Source organism: Lonchura striata, chromosome 1, assembly GCF_050655825.1.
Source record: "Lonchura striata isolate lonStrDom1 chromosome 1, ASM5065582v1, whole genome shotgun sequence".
Taxonomy (NCBI): domain Eukaryota; kingdom Metazoa; phylum Chordata; class Aves; order Passeriformes; family Estrildidae; genus Lonchura; species Lonchura striata.
In genome coordinates, this window is record NC_140703.1 from 109,514,442 (window position 1) to 109,521,414 (window position 6,973).

Consider the following 6,973-nt stretch of genomic DNA (forward strand, 5'->3'; position numbering starts at 1 on the left):
ACACACACAGGCACGAAGGTGGAGTGTAATGTCCATAAAGGATTATTAAAAAAAGAAAAGCAGGAAGATTTAACCTGTGGATTTTAAAGTGAATGTTGCTACTTACATTTGAGGGAGAACTAGAGAGTAGGAAGAGAAAAGTTAAACCAGAAAAGCCATTACCTAGTGAAGAAACAGGAAAAATCTTTCCATAAATGCTAATTATATCCCTATTAGTAGTATTTAGAGGGTTTTTTACCTTCTAACTATAGGAGTATTCACAGTAATTTCAAAAGGGGCAGGATTAAGACCTAGTGGTTTGCACAGCTTCCTTCCAAGTTTAATTTCATTCTGTTCACAGTTTAAGGTTGAAACAGAAAGAAAAAAATATTATTTACATTACAAACTTCTTGGAGCACAAACAGCTTTGCTCTTACAGCTGCTCGTAGGAGTTAGCATATGAGGTCTAGTCCTGCTTGCTCAGTGGCGTTGTGTTAGAGAACACAGCCTACTGCAACAATTTCTCCCTTTCATTGAGATGTCTCCTCTGCTAGAAGCACAACTACCAAAGCTCAGTACCCTGTTTCCCCAGCAGGTTTATCACAGTGCCTATAAGGACTATGATGTTATCAGAAGTTTGGTGTATTTCTAGCGGGCTCTCGGCTATAGGTATCTGTGAATTCAACTACCACCAGTCTGACACTAATCCTGAAAAATAAATGCATTTCCTTGAGCTGTTGCTGCTAGAGCTTGGAAAGAAATTAGAAATTTGGGAATGGAATTTTGTGGATTTTGTTGTTTTTGAATTGTTCTTAATGTGTGGTCTTACTTCACTAGGCATGTACCAGACACTAATATGTTAACCTATTTGTTTGAGTCATGCTTCTATTGCCTCCCAAACAAAGTGTTAAGAATTGGAAGAGCATAGAAAAAATAATTTTAAAAAATGAGAAAGGGATTAAACAATAGTTGATAAACAACATAGACATGCCAAGCTAAAGACTTCAAAACCCCATGAAGTCCAGAATCATGGTTCTGATCTAGTATTTCAAATAAAAGAGAGGAAAAAAAGTACACAGTTTGCTAGAATATATGAAAACTTGTGATAATTATATACAGAAATAACACTGGCACCTATAGTTAATATTGCCAGTACTTTCTGGAAGCAAAAACTCAGTTTTTACTTAAACCTTTGTTGTTTGGGCAGGTGTTGCCCAGGTTGATTTTCTTGTTTAAGAGTTGCAGCTAAAATTAAGTCATATGTAGTCTGAAAAATAGACATTTTCACCATCTACCAAAAAAAAAAAAAATCCCAAAGACTTCAACATTTTACTCAGAAGGTTGACATACAGCCTCCCCCAAAACCAAACCCAAACCCAAGCATAGCCTGCACACCTGAGTAGAGTGTGCTGCACTCGAGGGAAATGCTTTGGTATCCCACAGTCTCCAAAGAATTAATCTAAGGTGAGCGTGTTGCATCCATTTGCAGCTTCTCTGTGTGAATGAACGATGTATCAGCAAGTGGACACTTGGGCAGGCTCCAGCCTCCAACTTCTGGCCACCCACTATTCCCAAAGTACCTCAGAGAGTGCTGGAGCCCACCCAAGGAAAGGAACAGGGATGTGTCAGCCCAACTCAAAGACACTGCTCACAGAGTTTATTAAAAACAGCCCATGGAACCACTTGTCCTAAGGCACCATCCAACACTGGGGGTTCAAGGGTTAGGAAAGCCTGGGCTTCACAAAGGGCAAGGAGGGCTGGTAAGAAAGGCAGAGTCAAAGTACAAGGAAGGTTAAGTGAATAGAGGCAAAATGGGAAAAGACAGTGAGAAAACCGAAGTAGCAGAGTTCATAACAAAGTAACAAGCACCATTGCCTCAGAAATTTCTCTTTGACTTAAATATTGTGGCTCTCTCTTTTCCTATGGTCAAAGGATGTGAAATCAACTGCAAAAGTCTGCCCTGCCTCCCTGGGCAGTCAGTCCAGAGAAGGAACAGCCACTGAAGCTATTAGTTCAAGTGATAAGGATGTCCTCTGTGTCCCCAGGAAGACCTGACCTTTGCTGATGACATAAGTTGTGGTTCAGTGCAATTTCACACAGTGTGCCTTTCATCTGTACAAATAAGTAATTTTTTGAAACGTCTGAATGACTTACCTAGTTTCATTTTCGGAGCTCAAACTGGAAAATTAAATCAATTACAAGGATGTTTCTAACATATAAGATATTAAAAGCCTGTTGAATATTTCCAAATACCAGGTGCAAAGCACTGCCCACTCTTCCCATCAGTGGGCAGTTCCAATGAATCTCAATAATTCTGTACAAGGACTGTCTCTCAGGAAACAGGGAAAAATAAACCATCTCTAACAAAGATGTTCATTGCTGTTTATGAGAAGCCATATGCTAAAGTCAGAAAAACTATCAAAGTATTTAAAGAGCATTAATACCATTATATTCAATAAAAAGTCAATATAGAGATAAAATGCAATGAATTAACATTTAAGGTTCTAAGACCTACTGTCTGCCTGCTTAATTTCCTTGGAGAGGCAGGCATCCTCAGAAAACATAGCTCATGCTCATGTATTAATTAGTATGCCACCATTTACATTAGTCAGAGCACATGTAGAAACAGCTGAATTAAATCCATCTAAATCTTATCATTCCCACACTTCTAAGTGCCACACTTTGGAGCAACAATATCTTTTGAAGTACAGACTGTTATTCTGCATATAACTTGAAACTGAACAATTCTAATTTAAAGCATTTACAGTGAGTATTATTTTTCCAAGATACATAAAGATGTTATCAAAGTGAGCTGCTACTACTATTATTGTTGTACTAGTTCATGTGTCTGGCACCACCATTTTTGTGTCTTCAGGTAAGGAAATAGTGAGATGTTCTTAAGCCTTTACTTCTCCAGGATCAACAATCCCACCTCTCTCAGCTTCTCTTATATAGAGTGCTCTGACCATCCCCATTACCATCAGCAGGACTCATTCAGCATGACTGTACCTTTCCTGCACTGGGCAGCCAAAATTCTGGACAGAGCTCTCCAGAAATGGTCATACAAATCCTGAATAGAAGTGGTGAATCACCTTCCTGGACCTATAGATTGCATTTTTACCAAGGCAACCCAGGATTCTGTTGGCCTTCTTTGCTTCAAGGGCACATTGGTGGCACTTGTTCGCCTCGCTGCCCATCTTGATAATTTTTATTCAGAGCTGATCCCAGCTGTTCATACCCCAGCCTGTATTGGTGTGTGATATAATCCTCTCTGAGGTGCAAGGTTTGCATGTGCATCCTTGACCTTTGTGAGGTTCCTGCCAGACCATTACTGCAGCCTGAGCAGCTCCTTCCGAATCCCAGCCCTGCCCTCCACTGCATTGGCTGCTCCTCCTCTGCCTCAGTGCCACCTGCAAATTCATGGAGAGCTGCTCTTCATGCCATCCTAAGTCACGCACCTTGTCAAGGGTCCTTCCAAGCCAGAGCTGAAGGAATTAGCCTGAATATGATGGGCACTGCATAAGGAAAAGTGAGGGATTTAAGCTTTTCCCTCTCCTGTCAAGAACATGACTCTTACAGGAGAGCAGTAGCAAGCAGCCAAAGCCCAGTCCTACAGCTGCCTCTATTATCAGTTTTTTGCAGACTCAATAGGAAAAGCTGTGTGACAGAGGTCCCCTGAGATGGTTCCAGCCTTGCAACCTTTAAACAAGGATCGAAGCAAGCAAGATGTTGGTTTCTGTGGGACTTCTATTCCGCATAGTGTCTTAGCACCAGACCCTGTGATAATATCAGGAGCACTGAGGCAGTGGTTCAATTCTTTTTCTCTGAAGTGGGGTAGGGTCTGAATTATGCATGGGCTGAGGTCACTGCTGCTGACATGCTTGGTTTTAAATTAGACTCCAAAGCCAAATAGCACCCAAACTGGGAAGTACAGCACCACCTAAGAGCTGCTTCATTTCCCTTATCCACGGTGAGCCTGTCACTACGTGGCAGAAGAAAACCTCGCGTGGTTTAGTACTGGCTGTGACACAAATTGCACAGTCACTATGAAAAAAATGAGGCAGATACTGAAAAAACACGTGAAAAGTTTATCTTAGTAGGAATGGAAAATAATGTTATGTCAATGCAAGAAAACTAAATGTCTTTTGAAAACTGTGATGAAACGGAATATGACATATCAAAGAAAATAAGAGGTGAGTAGAAACTACTTTTTGCACCAGGTGGTAGACTCATACCAAGGGGAAATATATGGTTAAGCTAGTGACAAACAGAAAATTCAATGTGACTGATTCATCAAAAACTAAGAAGAGGAGCATCATTGCTACAGATTTTAATATCCTTTTCATTTCTTTTTTTTCCCCTTTTCTGCAGACGCTGGCATTGTAGGAACATTATCTCTTGATACATTGTCACCTCATATGGCCGAATGAGCTACTGTGCAACCTCCCAGACATCATATCTGGGAAAGTATATTTGTTCTGCTTGTTGATGCCTGTTGGAATTTCTTTCACAATGTTTTGAATCTTTCCCCAAATCGTTGTCATTTGTACATCTGACTGAGTGCATTTCCTCACTCATATATTTTAACACTTTTCATATGCCCTCAAGCATCAACAGAAATGTATTTTTCATTGGCTGAATTGATGTTGCTGTTTTTTTGTTGCATTTGTAATGTGACATTCGTTTTTGTTTTGTTTTGTGTTTTGTTTTTTCTCCTAGTACTCCACTTTAAATGACAAAGTATTTAAAGAGAGTAAGCTGGTTCATTTCATTCTGCTGTATTAGGAGAATGCTTCTAATTCTTCAATGTTAAGCGCTAATCTAATTAAAATTAATGACAAAACTCAGCATTTGAAAAAAGGGATATATTGCTGTGCTCTTTGATTACTTTGGTTAACATGAAGGTCACCTAGAAAACCATTTCCTCCCCAGCATCCATCCTGTGGTTCTATGTTTCCTGCTAGTGGGAAGGACAGCCAAGCCTGGGAGTTTTGCTGCTGTTCCAGGTGTGACCATCCCAGTGCTGTGCTCCCTCAGTTTTAGGGTTTTTTTACCTTCCCATGGTCCATTTGGCATTTGACAGAGGCACCAGGCCTGTCCTCCAGCAGCAGTCCTGCAGTTCCCTCTCCCTAAACTCCAGCCCATCTGTGCCCTTGCGTTTCCTCTCTTTCTGTATTGCCCTTAGTAGAAATGCAGATGAGAAAGGCAAAGGCTGATTATTGAGGACAATCCTATTACTATTCTAGCAAAGCTATTGTATTATTATAATATGTCAGAATTTCAGTCATAGTCTTTGTGCTGCATTCAAAGCAAATTGTTCAGATCTTTCTCCTAAATGAGGGAAAGGAGTCACCTGGCTGGGTTTTTTGTAAACTTTTTTATTTCTGGGTACCCTGAGAATCTATAAAAAGTGTTTTACACCCATTTCTTGTAATCTATTTTGTCAGACTAACTTCATGCATGTTTAACATTTAAGAAAAAGAAAATTGAGACCTGGCAGTTCCCTTTCCTCTTTCTCCCTCCTCCACACTGTACATTCACCACTTGTTTTTAGCCAAGAATTGGTGCTTCACAGCTCCAGTTGCTTTGTTATTCATATTAAGACTGCCAGTAAAAGAGTTTCATTTGGCTTCTGTCAGTCATACAAGAAGTAGTGAAAATAAAACTGAAGGGAAGCTTGCAATCAGAAATACAGCCAAGAAAGTTTTGCACTGAGAAGTCTCAAAATTTCATTTCTTGATAGAATTGAATGCAAAGCAAATAAGGTGATAAATTTTTAGACAATTGAGAAAATAATGGATATTTGCTAAGACTTTTCCCTAGATCTATTTTAAGTTGCTTTTGATTAAGTTGCTAACACCTATTTTAAGACTTTCACCTAGATCTATTTAAAATGTTTTGTTTTCAGAAGGAAAAAAAACAAAACCAAGACCAAGATTCAGAATAAAACCAGAAAAAATACTTTGACTCAAAAAAATCAGTTTTAAACAAAGAAAATAAATTAAAACTCTGTCAAGGAAGGTAGTTTAAATTATCCTTTTACATGTGTGTCTCTCCACTGGCTGGCCAGGTAAATTGCTCAATCCCCTAGTCCACTTAATCTGGACAGTGAAATTCCACTCTTAAAATCATTGAAAAAACAGTGACTCACTTTTTCTAGGTCTGTTTACCACAGTCCTGTGTTTCTTTCTTTTCTGGATGTCTCCACATTAAGAAATATGGAGAGTGAAAAAGGCTGTCATGGTCTATTGAGAGATGTTATAGCACCTTTGATGTTTTCAGGATTCTTGTTCACTTGAAGGAAAACATTAGTTGTGAAATGATGGGCCAAAGAGCTGGTGAAGAATGTAAAATTAGTAGAAAAAATAGTACAATACATCTTACAAAAATTAAATTTGTCATTCAAAAGACAAAAATAGCTCATTCTGATGTCCGGTGTATTAAATCTACCTTCACTGGAGCACAAAACATATACCAGCCAATTACTGATTAAGGGAAAAGCCATGTGTCAAATACAGTATATGATAGATTGAAGAAAAATCACTTTGACTAGCATGAAAATTAAACCCAGTCCCAGTTTCTTTGCATACCCCAATGTCTTACTGATTTGAGTAGATGAATACATTAGGAATTCACATTAGTTGGGAGCAAGCACTGGTAACAAATAACCCACACCCTTCTGCAGTAGCAGTTCTTTCCTCTTTCTCCCCTCTTATCCCATCACAGGGGCAAACATTTGTTTGGGTGTTGTCGATGAATTTAAAAAAATTCAACTTCCCTTTTGGTTTCAGGAGTGCAGGGTTGCAGTGAGGTTTTCCTTTTTCATTTATCACTTACAGACACTTTATATAATCCCCAGAGCTTCCTGTCCTTGTGGGACTACAGTGGGATGGCAGCCAGCTGCTGGCAGCGGCGTGGCTGGTGCTGCCCTGCTGCTGGAGCCTGGGCTGCGAGCAGAGCTGCACAGGCACACGCAGAACAGATGTCTGTGGCA